General features: G+C 43.2%; 1 protein-coding gene across 1 annotated transcript in view; it reads right to left on the bottom strand.

Moving 5' to 3' along the window:
• GIGYF2 (GRB10 interacting GYF protein 2) overlaps positions 1-14,983 on the bottom strand; it is a 615,584-nt gene that overhangs the window by 578,216 nt on the left and 22,385 nt on the right. The window lies entirely within an intron of this gene.

Below are 14,983 nucleotides of genomic sequence, written 5' to 3'. Positions count from 1 at the left end.
CGTATAGGTAAATTTCAAACTAACCAGAGCCAAATGCTGTCCAAGTTATAGGAGAGCAATAAGGTATATATCCATTGAGATCCTGATCACGGAAAGCCTGGAAGTTTGGTGATAACAATACCAGAATACTCCTCCAATAAAGCAAATAGCTCAACATGCCACATATAGAAGTTTAAACAAAAATGAAAAGGCTCATGGTGTAGTATGAAGAGAAATTTAATAAAACGTATATATGTAACACTGACAAAGCAGTACAGTTTATACAAGTAAAAAAACATTGAAAAAAAAGAACTCACATCAAAAGCCACCACTTCAAATTCAGAGTGATGGCTGGACCTTAGGCATTCAGGTAAATCGCGCTACAGCCGTTTCGCGTCAAACGCCTTATCATGAGCTTTGGCAAAGCTGTTGAGGCATTTGACGCGAAACAGCCGTAGAGCTATTTCCTGAATGCCTAAGGTCCAGCCTTATTATTGGCCCATCATTATGATGGGCATCTTCGTTAACCTATAAGGTGACACATGAAACGGAAGGGGGTGTGCCAGAACCAGAAACCTAGGAAGCCAAACATGCTAACTGATCCAAATGTCTGTCTAGCTTAACCACCTCCTTCCCAAGCCTATTCCATATTTATTTTTTCTAGAAAATTACTGTTAGAATTACACACACATATATACATATATACATATAACATTACAGTGGGTACAGAAGGTATTCAGACACCCTTAAATTTTTCACTCCGTTATATTGCAGCCATTTGCTAAAATCATTTAAGTTCATTCTTCTTCCTCATGAATGTACACATAGCACCCCATACTGACAGAAAAACACAGAATTGTTGACATTGTTGCAGATTTATTAAAAAAGAAAAACTGAAATATCACATGGTCCTAAGTATTCAGACCCTTTGCTGTGACACCCATATATTTAACTCAGGTGCTTTCCATTTCTTCTGATCATCCTTGAGATGGTTCTACACCTTCATTTGAGTCCAGCTGTGTTTGATTATACTGATTGGACTTGATTAGGAAAGCCACACACCTGTCTATATAAGACCTTCCAGATCACAATGCATGTCAGAGCAAATGAGAATCATGAGGTCAAAGGAACTGCCTGAAGAGCTCAGAGACAGAATTGTGGCAAGGCACAGATCTGGCCAAGGTTACAAAAAGATTTCTGCTGCACTTAAGGTTCCTAAGAGCACAGTAGCCTCCATAATCCTCAAATGGAAGAGGTTTGGGACGACCAGAACCCCTCCTAGAGCTGGCCGTCCGGCCAAACTGAGCTATCGGGGGAGAAAAGCCTTGGTGAGAGAGGTAAAGAAGAACCCAAAGATCACTGTGGCTGAGCTCCAGAGATGCAGTCAGGAGATGGGAGAAAGTTGTAGAAAGTCAGCCATCACTGCAGCCCTCCACCAGTCGGGACTTTATGGCAGAGTGGCCCGATGGAAGCCTCTCCTCAGTGTAAGACACATGAAAGCCCGCATGGAGTTTGCTAAAAAAACACCTGAAGGACTCCAAGATAGTGAGAAATAAGATTCTCTGGTCTGATGAGACCAAAATAGAACTTTTTGGCCTTAATTCTAAGCGGTATGTGTGGAGAAAACCAGGCACTGCTCATCACCTGTCCAATACAGTCCCAACAGTGAAGCATGGTGGTGGCAGCATCATGCTGTGGGGGTGTTTTTCAGCTGCAGGGACAGGACGACTGGTTGCAATCGAGGGAAAGATGAATGCGGCCAAGTACAGGGATATCCTGGACAAAAACCATCTCCAGAGTGCTCTGGACCTCAGACTGGGCCGAAGGTTTACCTTCCAACAAGACAATGACCCTAAGCACACAGCTAAAATAACAAAGGAGTGGCTTCACAACAACTCCGTGACTGTTCTTGAATGGCCCAGCCAGAGCCCTGACTTAAACCCAATTGAGCATCTCTGGAGAGACCTAAAAATGGCTGTCCACCAACGCTTACCATCCAACCTGACAGAACTGGAGAGGATCTGCAAGGAGGAATGGCAGAGGATTCCCAAATCCAGGTGTGAAAGACTTGTTGCATCTTTCCCAAAAAGACTCCTGGCTGTATTAGATCAAAAGGGGGCTTCTACTAAATACTGAGCAAAGGGTCTGAATACTTAGGACCATGTGATATTTCAGTTTTTCTTTTTTAATAAATCTGCAACTATGTCAACAATTCTGTGTTTTTCTGTCAGTATGGGGTGCTATGTGTACATTCATGAGGAAGAAGAATGAACTTAAAATTATTTTAGCAAATGGCTTCAATATAACAAAGAGTGAAAAATTTAAGGGGGGTCTGAATACTTTCCGTACCCACTGTATATTATATATATATATATATATATATATATATATATATATATATATATATATATATATATACACACACACACACACACACACACACACACACACACACACACATACATATAATTTTTTTTTTTTTTTTTTTTTTTTTTTTTAAGGAGAGACCCTATAGAATAAAATGGTGGGTGTTGAAATTTATAAACAAATTTTCCTTTGCTTATGAACTAAGTACATTTACCAATATAGCCCTGATCTGTCTATTTTTTCAACCCTGTGAGTACTCGCCAATGTCATTGTATTCATTATGTGAACTTTTATAGTCACGTTGCAATGTTTTTTGTAAAAAAAAACTTTTTTTTTTTTAAAAAAATTTATGGTTTTTTATATGTCAATTTATCTATTTACTAGAGTACCGCTTGAACCATCCCCTGAAGAAGAAGCAAATTCCTCTGGCTTCGAAACATGTCGGGTTTTTAGTTCAGACTATTGTGGTTGATCTACCTGTCTTTATTTGCTTGCACTGTTCTTAATTCATTAATATATATGTTTACAAATAAAATTATTTTTCTTACAAATTATTTTTCATATAATTTTATGTGCCTGTAAAGTCCCAATAAGGGGAACCTCACTTTTTGCATACTTGAAATTTATTTACGACACACGGTATTTCTGGGAAAAAAGACTTTCATGAATTAAAAAAAATAAAAAAACAGTACAAATTTTTGGAATAATGTGAAAGATGATGTTACACCAAGTAAATAGATACCTAACATGTCACGCTTTAAAACTGCATTTGCCCGTGGAATGGTGGCAAACTACAGTGCTTAAAATTCTCCATAGGGGATGCTTTAAACACCTTTACAGGTTACCAGTTTAGAGTTGCACAGGAGGTATGGTGCATAGAATTATTGCTCTCGCACTGATGTTCATGACAAATACCTCACATGCGTGTTGCAATCAACGTTTACATATGCGTCGGGAGTAATGTCTGTATTCGCAGTTGCGCGTAAGCGCAATGGGACAGGGGTGCTTTAAGTTTTTTTTTTTTTATTTAATTTAAAAAATTCTCACACTATATTTTAACAACGTTATTGCTATCACAATAAACAACATCCTTGTGACAGCATGGGCCGCGAAAGGTCCTCTTTACGGAGAGATTTGGGGTCGCTTTGATTGAATGCTTCTCTGGCCGCTGTTGGCAAAGTAAACGGAGGGGCGGAACCGGAAGTGACAAATACTCATCGCTCACCGTTTTCATGGTTACAGAGAGAGGGGAACGACGTCAGTTCCTCTCTCTCTGTACCAGGCAGTTATCAGTTACAAAGCAAAACAAAAGGCAATAAGCAGAAATGATCTATGAGCGTGCCACAGAAAAGAGTTGGTTTGGAGTTCACATTTTCGATAGTGTAGGGAACATCCCAACCAAACCCATTCACAAAACCCCTGATCAATGTAGTCAAGAGCAGTAATGTCTTCAAAAGGTCTATGGGATATTTTTAAAGAATGTTTATTTTTTTTTTTACTAGAAATGGCCGCGATCAGTGACTTGGGACTACGACATTGCGGCGGACAAATCAGACACTAAGGGGTTTATTTACTAAAGCGAGAGTGCGCAAAATTAGTCAAAATTCTGCAGGCACACCAATCCGCTTCCAGGTTTTATTCCTAAAGCTAAACGAGCTTAAACAAGCTGAGATTAGAAGTAGAATTGTTTCTCTGCAGAATTGTGACTAATTGTGCACTCTCTAGCTTTAGTAAATAAACCCCAAGTGTCCGTTCACAATACCGCGGCACGACTTCGGGGGCGACCTGTGAAGTCGCGTGCACCGCGACTTTGGCGCTACTTGCACGGACTTCACATAATTGAAGTCAATGCAAGACGCTCCGATGTCGCCCCTAAGTGGTACAGGAACTATTTTCTAAGTCGGAGCGACTTGTGTCGCTCCTATTAGAACGGTTCCCGTAGCACAGAATGTACCGCGACATGTCAGGCTGACAAGTCGTGTTAGTGTGAACCGGGACTAAGTCAGGACTTGAAAATTTGCTTGAACTCTAGAAGACAGTTTTTTTTTTCACGCATGCCGAATGGCCGGCTTCTGTTGGACCGCCTGCCATACACACGGGCCCAATGGCGGACAGTTTTTATTCAACTGGCTGATGTTGCCCGGCATTCGATCCGTGTGTACTTTGTTTACCTATTCTGAGAGATATTAAAGGAACACTCCAACCACCTTGACCACTTCAGTAATGTGATATGGTCATGGTGATAGGAGTCAGAAACACTGCACATGCTGGGATATTTACAATTATGTGCTGGAGCTAGTTTCACCCCTAGCACATGACTTCCTGCTGGCGGGTACTGCTGTGAGTACTACTGGCAGAAGCACACAGAGCTGATGCTTCCTGTATCTCTCCTCTCATAGGCAGAGAGCATTTGATATCATTCTGCCTGACAGGACAGAGCCAGAACTACACAGAAAGCATCGGCTCTGTTCTGTCACAGCTAACAGACACCATTCTTTCACCTGACATCCCAAGTCTCCTGCGAGGTGCAGGAGTCTCCTGCAGGCGGGCGCCGCACTTGCAGGTGTCAGGGAGCCGCAACCCACATGCGGGAGACTCCCGCACCTTGCAGGAGACTTGAGATGTCTGGCGACAAGACCCCTCAGGCAGTGTACCCAGGCGCCAGGCTGCTAATTCTAGTCGCCAATGCGACCTGGTGCCCTGCAGAAAGCATTTACAGAGCTTTACTTTTTCCACATTGTTATGTTACAGTCTTCTCCCAAAATGGATTACATTCATTATTTTCCTCAAAATTTGACAAATAGCCCATAAGGACAACATGAAAGAAAATTGTAATCTTTGCAAACTTATTTTAAAAAAAATGACATGTACATAAGTCACAGCCTTTGCCATGAAACTCAAAATTGAGCTCCGGTGCATCTGGTTTCCAATGATCATCCTTGAGAAGTTTCTACAACTTGATTGGAGTCCACCTGTGGTAAATTCAGATGATTGGACATGATTTGGAAAGGCGCACACCTGTCGGTATAAAGGTCCCACAGTTAGCCATGCAAAGCACAATCCAAGCCATGAAGTCAAAGAAATTGTCTGTAGACCTTCGAGACAGGACTTTATCGACACACAGATCTGGGGAAGGGTAAAGAAAAAAAAAGTGGCCTCCATCATTAGTAAATGGAAGAAGTTTGGAAAATCGGGACTCCTAGAGCGGGCCGCCCAACCAAACTGAGCGATCGGGGAAGGAGGGTCTTTGTCAGGGAGGTGACTAAGAAACCAATGGTCACTGACAGAGCTCCAGCGTTTCTCTGTGGAGAGAGGAGAACCCTCTAGAAGAACCACCATCTCTCTGAAGCACTCCACCAATCAGGCCTGTATGGTAGTGGCCAAAGCCACTCAGTAAAAGGGCAAGACAGGCAGCCTGCCTGGAGATTGCCAAAAAGGCACCTGAAAGACTCTCAGACCATGAGAAACAAAATTCTCTGGTCTGATGAAACTAAGATTGAACTCTTTGGCCTGAATGGCAAGCGTTATGTCTGGAGGATACCAGGCACTGCACATCACCTGGCCAACACCATCCCTACAGTGAAGCATGGTGGTGTCAAAATTATGTTGTGAGAACGTTTTTCAGCAAAAGGAACTGGAAGACTAGTGAGGATTGAGGGAAAGATGAATGCAGCAACGTACAGAGACATTATTGATGAAAACCTGCTTCAAAGCGCTCTGGACCTAAGACTGGGGCAAAGGTTCATCTTCCAATAGGACAATGACCATAAGCACACAGCCAAGATAACAAAAGGAGTGGCTACGGGACAACTATGTGGGGCTTGAACTTGAACCCAATTGAACATTTCTAGAAAGATCCGAAAATGGTTGTGCACCGATACTCCCATCCAACCTGATGGAGCTTGAAAGGTCCTGCAAAAAGGAATAAGAGAAACTGCCTAAAAAAATTGGACTTTTGTAGTTACCATAAAATCCATTTCTGAGTTCATCAACGGACACAGCGCTCCATAAATCATTAACTAGTGGGTTATATTGCCTCTTCCAGGAGTAGGACTAGGCAGAACAAAAACCACCTGGCTATGCCCATGAGCCGTACTCAGCTGGTATCTAACCCCCCCTCTTTGCTCTAGGTAATCAGTTTAGTAGCAAACAGTATTAGAAGTATCAGAACTCCATAGAGGGGTGGGTGCTGTGTCCGTCGATGAACTGGATGGATTTTACGGTAAGTACAAAAATCCCATTTTCTCTTTCGTTCATCAACGGACACAGCGCTCCATAAATCCTAACTACTGGGATGTCCAAAAGCAATGCCAAAAGGAAAATGAGGGGTGGGGAAAATAACCCAAGGCTAAACATAGCATAACAGGACACAGGAGCCTTAACCGGGTCACAGGAGCCCCATCTAAAAAAATAAAAAAAGTTTAAAGAAAAACACCCCTCAAGAGGGAAAAGCCCCTTTTAAACAGCAGCCAAAAGAAGCATCCGCAGATGCCAAAATATCTACCATCTAGAATTTTGTGAAGGTATGCACCGACAACCAAGTGCAAACTTACGATATTGATGCCTAATGAAGGAAGGCCCAGGAAGCACTCAGAGCCCGAGTAGAATGCACTGTGACAGGGTAAGGTGGAACCTGACCTTTAATGGAATAGGCCTGAGTCCCCGTCTGTCTAATCCATCTGGAGATGGTAGCCGAAAAAGCGGCAAGCCCTTTTTTTGGCTCATCCGTAACCACAAAAAGTGAGTCTGACATCAGAAAGGACTCAGTAGCTGCCAGATACACCTAAATCGCACGAACTACATCCAAGGTATGCAAAGCAAATTCACTGGGATGAGCCAGCTTGGGACACAAGGCAGGCAACACAATGTCCTCATTCAAATGGAAGTCAGAGACAACTTTGAGCAGGAATGATGGACAGGGACCAATAACCACTTTATCCTTATAGACCACTAAATAGGGACTACGACAGGATAATGGCATCAATTCTGATACCCTGCGGGCTGGGGGAATAGCTATCAAGAATGTCACCTTCTGGAATAAAGTAGGCAAGGGAATCTCCCAAATATTCTCAAATTGAGGTTTCTAGAGAACCAAAAGTACTAAATTTAAATCCCATGGTAGCAAAAGAGACCGTACAGGTGGAGCCATATATCGAACCCCTTGAATGAAGGTACGAACTAAAAAGAATGCGTGACTAGGGGTCGATGAAAGAAGATTGCCATGGCAGACACCTGGCCCTTGATGGTACTCGAGGCCAACTTCTGATCAATGCCCTGTTGAACAAAGGTTGAGAACCGAGCCATAGAAAAGGATCGAGGATGAGCGCCAATCGACTCACACCAAGAAATGTACGCTTTCCACGTACAATGGTAAATCTTGCTGGAATACAACTTTCTCACCTTCACCATAGTAGGGATCACTGATCCAGACAGACCTCTATCCCTCACTACCTGGCTTTCAATAGCTAAGCCATTAAAACCAGCGACTGTAAAGCAGGATGGTAGATCAGCCCTTGGGACAACTGGACGTTTATGGCCACCAGACTGATTGGAAGATCCTAGCCCTTGATTCCTCGCAGGAATTGCGGAAGAAGCCTGAGCCGAGGAGGATACTGGCCTTACCGTGGCCCTTGGACATCTGCGGTGTCTGCCAGGAGAACCTGTGATCTCGCCACGGACCTCAGTATCCTCCTGTGGATCCAAACCTGCTAAAGGTGCTGCATGTAGGACTGTGTAAAGAGAACTGTCTTGAAGGTGGATACCACCAGACTCATAACCTGTATGCAAAATAGGAGAGAGAACTGTGTGACAGCAACCGGTGAATCACGGCCTGTGGTTCCTGAAGTTTGTCCAGAGGAAGGACCACCCTGGTAAGGATTAAAATCAGACCTAGGTAAAATTAAATTCCCTGGACAGGAATAGGGGGACCTTAGGTACCGCATTTTCCGGCGTATAAGACGACTGGGCGTATAAGACGACCCCCCCCAATTTTCATCTACCGGTAATACTTATACTTAGGTTACCTTGGAGATATTATACTTGGCGTATAAGACGACCCCCCATTTTTGGGGGATTTTTTTGAGGTTCAAAGGTAATCTTATACGCCAGAAAATATAGTTTGGACATCACCTGAACCTTTCCCGGAATTAAATCCGCACAAGGAGACTCAGGACCTAAACAAAAAAAAAAACTGAAAAGGACAAGCTTTGTTCCCCTAACTAGGTACCCCCAAAAGGACGTCCACGAGGCCAGAAACCAGCGAAGATGTCCTCCATACCCCAATAATGGGTGAGGGCAGACCTTCATGCTGAAAGGGTCTTGTCTGCGGGTCTGGAGAAGCTAGCTCTGGGCTTACCAGACCAAGGATGCTTGGAACCTCCCGGGGAAGATTTGAAAGATCTATTTCCCTTATTCTCAGTCCCAGAAGCACAAAATAATTTTCTATGGCCTGAGAAAGAGGACCTGTCTGCGAGAAGGCACTTTCCCTTTCCTGGATTGTGGAAGGAAGGTGCTCTTCCCTCCGTTATACCCTTAATGATGTCATCCAGGGTAGCCCCAAACAGGCGATCGCCTTGAAAGGGCAGATCAATGAGATCAGAGAGCTTTCTTGGAGGCTTGGTTTGCAGACCAATTCTAAAGCCTCCGCTTTCCGGTCATCCGGGTCCTTAACCACTTAAGCCCCAGCCCTATTTGACACTTTTTGTTTACAAGTTAAAACCAGTATTTTTTCCTAGAAAAGTACTTAGAACCCCCAAACATTATATATATTTTTTTAGCAAATACTCTGGAGAATAAAATGTTGGTCATTGCAAAATTTTTTGTCACGCGGTATTTGCGCAGCGGTCTTTAAAACGCCATTTTTTTGGAAAAAATTTGAAAAATCACATCCCTTGATAAAGTCACGTGGGTAGTGATGCAACGCGCGTCGGGAAGAGCCGGGTGACGTCACCTCCGTGTTTATGGCCATAGCCGGAGGTTCTACAGTGTATTGCTTTTGCTCGTTTGTTGCTATTTGATTGTAAGTGTATCTTTTATTGTAATTAAACTGGTTTTGAAGTTACTGCACCATGAGCGTCTCATTTTATATCCTATGAGGCGGAACGGCTTGGAGTGAGCATATTGTGCAGCTGAAGATCGTTACTGCATTGGGAGATCGATGTACTGTGAACATCAGTGATTACATGCCCGCAAGAGAGGAGAGAGGTCGGAAGCCCATTTCAAAGGAAAGCAATCGGCTCGTTTGGATTACACACATGTGCAGATAGTGTGTGTGGGAGGTAAGCGGCCACAACACACCTGTTTGTTGGAGATTGGATCGATATCCAGATTATTGATGTTATATTTTACGATTGGTTGATCCTTTGAAGATTTATTTTATTCATCTTTGATTGTATATTGGACACTGTGGGATTTTCTCAGATACTTATATTTTTATACACAACTTTTTATATGAATTGTTTTATGAAATATTTTTAGGAATTTTTTCATCACATATCAGTCAACGATTATATTGATCATCGCCCTTTTTCATCGATTTTGTAATAGCATTATATATATATTAGATAGATAGAGATATCTATCTATCTATCTATCTCCTTGGGATTGACACTATTTATTTGAGGACTTTATTCATGCACAGTCTTTTCAGAGTCATCCACTGAAGATCTTTTGTGTATAGGCTCGCTTTTACAGTTATATATTGAGGATTGATTTTACTCCGAATTTTTTGCATCAGGTTTAATCACATAGAGCACTATCCACAGTGGTGGACATCGTTATTGTCACAGAGTGTATCACATTTATGATTTGAATTAGCGCCGATTTTCTACACCATACAAGGAAACGCCTTTAAAGTGCGAGGTGACTTATGCGTACCAAACGAAAAAGCCACGTCCAGGGCTACATCAGCCGCATCCTCCATTTTTAAAGTCTTAGGCATTGCAGTAATAAGTGCGTCTACCAGCGCTTTTTAACCAGTTGCCGACCGCCCGCCTGTGCAAAGTAACAGATCTTACAATAGATGCTCAACAAGGACCAGCAACATACTGGTATGTCGCTGGACTGAGTGGTCATACCAAGATGATGCCTTCAGATTTAGGCATCTTAGTATTGTTTTTTTCAGCCAGCAGTCGGCTCTTATGTAAAAGCAATCCTAATGGCTAATTAACGGCTAGACTGCTTTTACAAGCAGTGGGAGGGGATGTCGTCCAGGGGATGTCCAAACCCCCCCTCCCCCCCCCCCATGTTCCATGGTTTCTCGGGCTCTCCTGTCCCAAGCTGGAACCCGAGAACGCAGCTGGTGGTACCGCCAGCTGACCATAGAGCTGTTCAGAGACCAGAATGGCTCCAATCATCTCTATGGCATGAGAAACTGGAAGCTACAAGCATTTCATGACTTTGGTTTTCCTGGATATAAACAGCTCCATTGGGAAAAAAGGGCAGAGGAGAGATCGAAAATCTAATAGACCACTAAGAGTACTTGTCACTACCTATTGCTATCATAGGGATACATTCCCTGTGATAACACTAAAATAAAAAAAATAAATAAAGGGACAGTGTAAAAATTAAAAAGGCAAAATAAATGATAAAAGAAAAATAAAAGCACTCTTGTCCCCCGCGTGCAAAGGCAAACATCGGTCTCGTGTCATATGTAAACAGCATTTGCACCATGCATGTGAGGTATCACTGCGAACGTCAGATCGAGGGCAGTAATTCTAGCAGTAGAGCTCCTCTGTAAATCTAAAGTGGTAACCTGTAAAAGCTTTTAAATACTTTTAAAAATGTAATTTGTTTGTGGCCGCTGCATGGGTGTGAACAATTTTAAAGCATGTCGTGTTTGGTATCTATGTACTCGGCATAAGATCATATTTTATGTGTTAGTAAACATTTGGGCAATATAGTGTGTTTTTGTGCATTTTTTCCCCAAAAAATTGGGTTTGTAAAATCGCTGCGAAAATACTGTGTGAAAAAAAAAAAAAAAATTGCAACACCCACCATTTTAATCTCTCGGGCCTCTGCGTTCAAAAAATATATAATGTTTGGGGTTCAAAGTAATTTCTAGCACAAAAAAGTAATTTTTTCATGTAAACAAAGTATCAAAAAGGGCTTGGTCTACAAGTGGTTAGAAGAGTGGGTGATGTGTGGCATAAGCTTCTAATATTTGGCATAAAAAACGCCAGGACAGTTCAAACCCCCCACCCCAAATGATCCCTTTTTGGAAAGTAGAAACCCCAAGCTATTTGCTGAGAGGCATGTTGAGTCCATGGAATATTTTATATTTTGCCACAAGTGTCGGGAAAATTACACTCTTTTTTTAAACACAAAATTGTCACTAAAAGATATATTTGCCCACACATGCCATGGGTATATGTAGAATTCTGCTGCGTCTCCAGATCTCCAGAGTAAAGGGATACCCCATGCGAGAGACTTTTTGGGAGCCTAGCTGCGTACGGGACCCCAAAAACCAATCACCACCTTCAAGCTTTCTAAGGGCAAGGGAAATTTCACTTCCTCACTGCCTATCACACTTTCGCAGACCCTGAAATGTCAAGATTGCACAAAACCCCCCCAAGTTACCCCATTTTGGAAAGTACACACTCCCGAGGTATTTGCTAAGAGGCATGGTGAGGATTTTGCACCTCTCATTTATTTTGGAAAACCGTAAAAGTAAATAAAAATGATAAATGAATTGAAAAAAAATAAACAGTAGAAGTGCAGTAGGGACAAAACTGTGGTGAAATGGTTTGATACAGTAATGTAATCCTAACCGATTACAATGTATCATGTCATGTTTTGTGTACTTTTTTTTTTAATTTTCCGCCCCCCTGCATTGTGGCGCTAGAAGACTGATGCCTGCGTTCTACCAGAATATTGCTACCTATACGATTCTACAACCGGATGTGACGTTCAGAAAGAAAAAAAAGCTTACTGCGCATGCGCCATGCGTTCCAACATGGCCGCTATGCATTCCAATAGCTTTCCTAATATGACAGAAAAAGAAGCAGCTGCGGACAATATTTCACCCACGCAAATCTTGAATTTTAGATTTGACCAGTAAACTGACCTTCTAGACTGAACAGTATTACATTTCTATTATTATTGTAATATAGTAAATATAGCAAGTAACCTGTGGGTAAAAGGTGGCGAAGTCTATCTTGGTACACCCCGCACTGCTCAGCAAAAAAAACTGATTATATAGTGAAATAGACTATTTCACTCGGTCGCAGTGAAATAGTCTATTTCAGTATAAAAGGTGAGTTTACTGCAAAAATAAGTCTGAAATTCAAGGGTTGCTTGCTAAGAACGTATCTGCTGCTGCTTCGAGTTATCACATTAGGAAATCTATTGGAACGCATAGTGACCATGTTGCAACGCACGGCTCATGCGCAGTAAGTTTTCTCGGCTGTCACTTCCGGTTGCAGAATCTGATAGAACACCGGCATAGGCTGGAGGACATCGGGGGATTGCAGGGACAAGGTAAGTTTCACTACAAGGTAATCCTAGTGTGGTTCGGGGTTACCGCTTTTGGTACTGAAAATGAACCCCATTCCACACTCGGGATTACCACCAGGGAGGTTAATTCGCTGCTGCGACCATGGAGGAATCATCCTCACTATCAGATGGATCTGGGGGTGTAATATTAAGCCCCCTGGATTGGCTGCGTCAACAGCAGCAACAGGCTCAGAATCAGATGAGATGCCACTTCCACTCGGGACAGAAAGGACTGCAGGACCACCGTCAGTGCAACCACGGGAAGCTGGGGTTCCGGTCGACCTGTAACCTCCATTAGGGGGCATGGGGGAGGTGTGACCATGAGGCTCCATAAGGAAAGGAAGACCTTACAAAAATGATCTTTTGGCACCACTATCAGCAGAGATAGAGCGATATCAGGGACCCCCAAGGACTCACCCTACCGATCAGAGGAGCGCTGAGAATTCAGACTCAGCATCAACATAGAGGCCATCCCTGTTCATCTGTCCCGGGCACAGGAAGAGTAAACTGAGGAGGAGGAAGAGGAGGCTTCGGTCTCCAGCATCTCCTAGACTAAGGGAAAATGGCCACCATGACATCATCGAGCTGGAGACCAGCCAGACTAAGGGAAAATGGCCCCCGTAATATCATCGGGCTACACAAACATGGCCGCCAACCGGAGACCAGCCAGACTAAGGGAAAATGGCTGCCATAAGCTACAGCATGCTGTCAGATCTTCCCTGTGCCCTCTGCAACAGGACCCCCTCCTAAAGGTAGGACACACATTAGGGGAGACTCCGCTGTGCACTCTGCCCCAGTCTCTGCACTGGGAACCCCCTGCACTATACCCACACTGCATACAGTGGGGCATGCACCTAGGGGTCTCCTACACTGGGACCCCTCCAGACTACCAGGGCAGGACACACTATCCCAGGACCCTTAAAGAGTGGGGCTGGGGGGGGGGGGGGAGACCCCAAGGGTCTCTGCTGCATTCTCTGCCCTGGGACCCCCACCAGACTCTAGGTCCAGACAGGGGGGAAAAGGAGTTTGGGGATGCCCAGCTCACTGAGGGATTTTTAAGGATGGGAGGAGGGAACCTGCCAAAGGGGGAGAGGGGGGGACTGTACTCACCCTTCCATGGGGTGGGTAATGCTTCAGACAGAATCCTCGCCTCCGAAGAAGGGGAGCTGTTGGCCAAGGGACTGCTATGACTCAGATCCAAGCCAGGTAATATGTGACCCTGCGAGACGTTTAACTCACGGACTAGCCTCTATTTGTGAGGCTATGTCGCGATCGACCTACCGCGTAACTGCGGTCTGCACGCGCTCACTGGCTAGGCTGGGAGGACCCACTTGATCTAGATTATCCAGCCCGGCAGTTGATTGTAGATCTCCCGAAAGAAAAAACAAAAAAGATGTAAGGAAGGAGAAACAAATTGCTAGGACCAGAGATTCCAGCTGGGAGCCTAGGTCCTTACTCCTGACTATACAGATAAAAACTGATTACCCAAAGCAGAGAGGGGGGGGGGGGGTTATATACCAAGCTGAGGACAGCCCATGGGCATAGCCAGGTGTTTTCTGTTCTGCCTACTCATACTTCTGGAGGAGGCAATATAACCCAGTAGTTATTTATGGAGCGCTGTGTGTCGATAAACGAAAGAGAAATGTACTCTAAAAACACTTGAAGCTGTAATTGGTGCTTCAAAAAAGTATTATTGAGCAAAGGCTTCTTTCACATTAGCATTATGGGGTATTGTTTGTAGAATTTTGACGAAAATAATAAATTTAATCCATTTTGGAATAAGACACACACACACACACACACATACAGAATGTGTGTTTATATATATATATATATATATATATATATATATATATATATATATATATATATATATATATATATATATATATATATATATATATATATATATATATATACACACACATATACACACACACTTTACATACAATGTAGATAAAATATATTTAATGTAGATAAATATATTTAGTGTATGTATATGTTATACATATTAGCGCACGTGTCAAACACAACCGCCCGCCAAGCCATTTTTGTGGCCCCTACATCTCTCCTGTAGCTGTGGTACCCCCCAAGTCTCCACCCCCACCTTGTCTCAGCAGGTGGCAGCAGAGGATACAACTCCTTC

This window comes from Pelophylax lessonae, assembly GCF_965119305.1.
Source record: "Pelophylax lessonae genome assembly, chromosome: 3".
NCBI lineage: Eukaryota > Metazoa > Chordata > Amphibia > Anura > Ranidae > Pelophylax > Pelophylax lessonae.
This window is presented reverse-complemented; position numbering and strand designations above follow the sequence as displayed.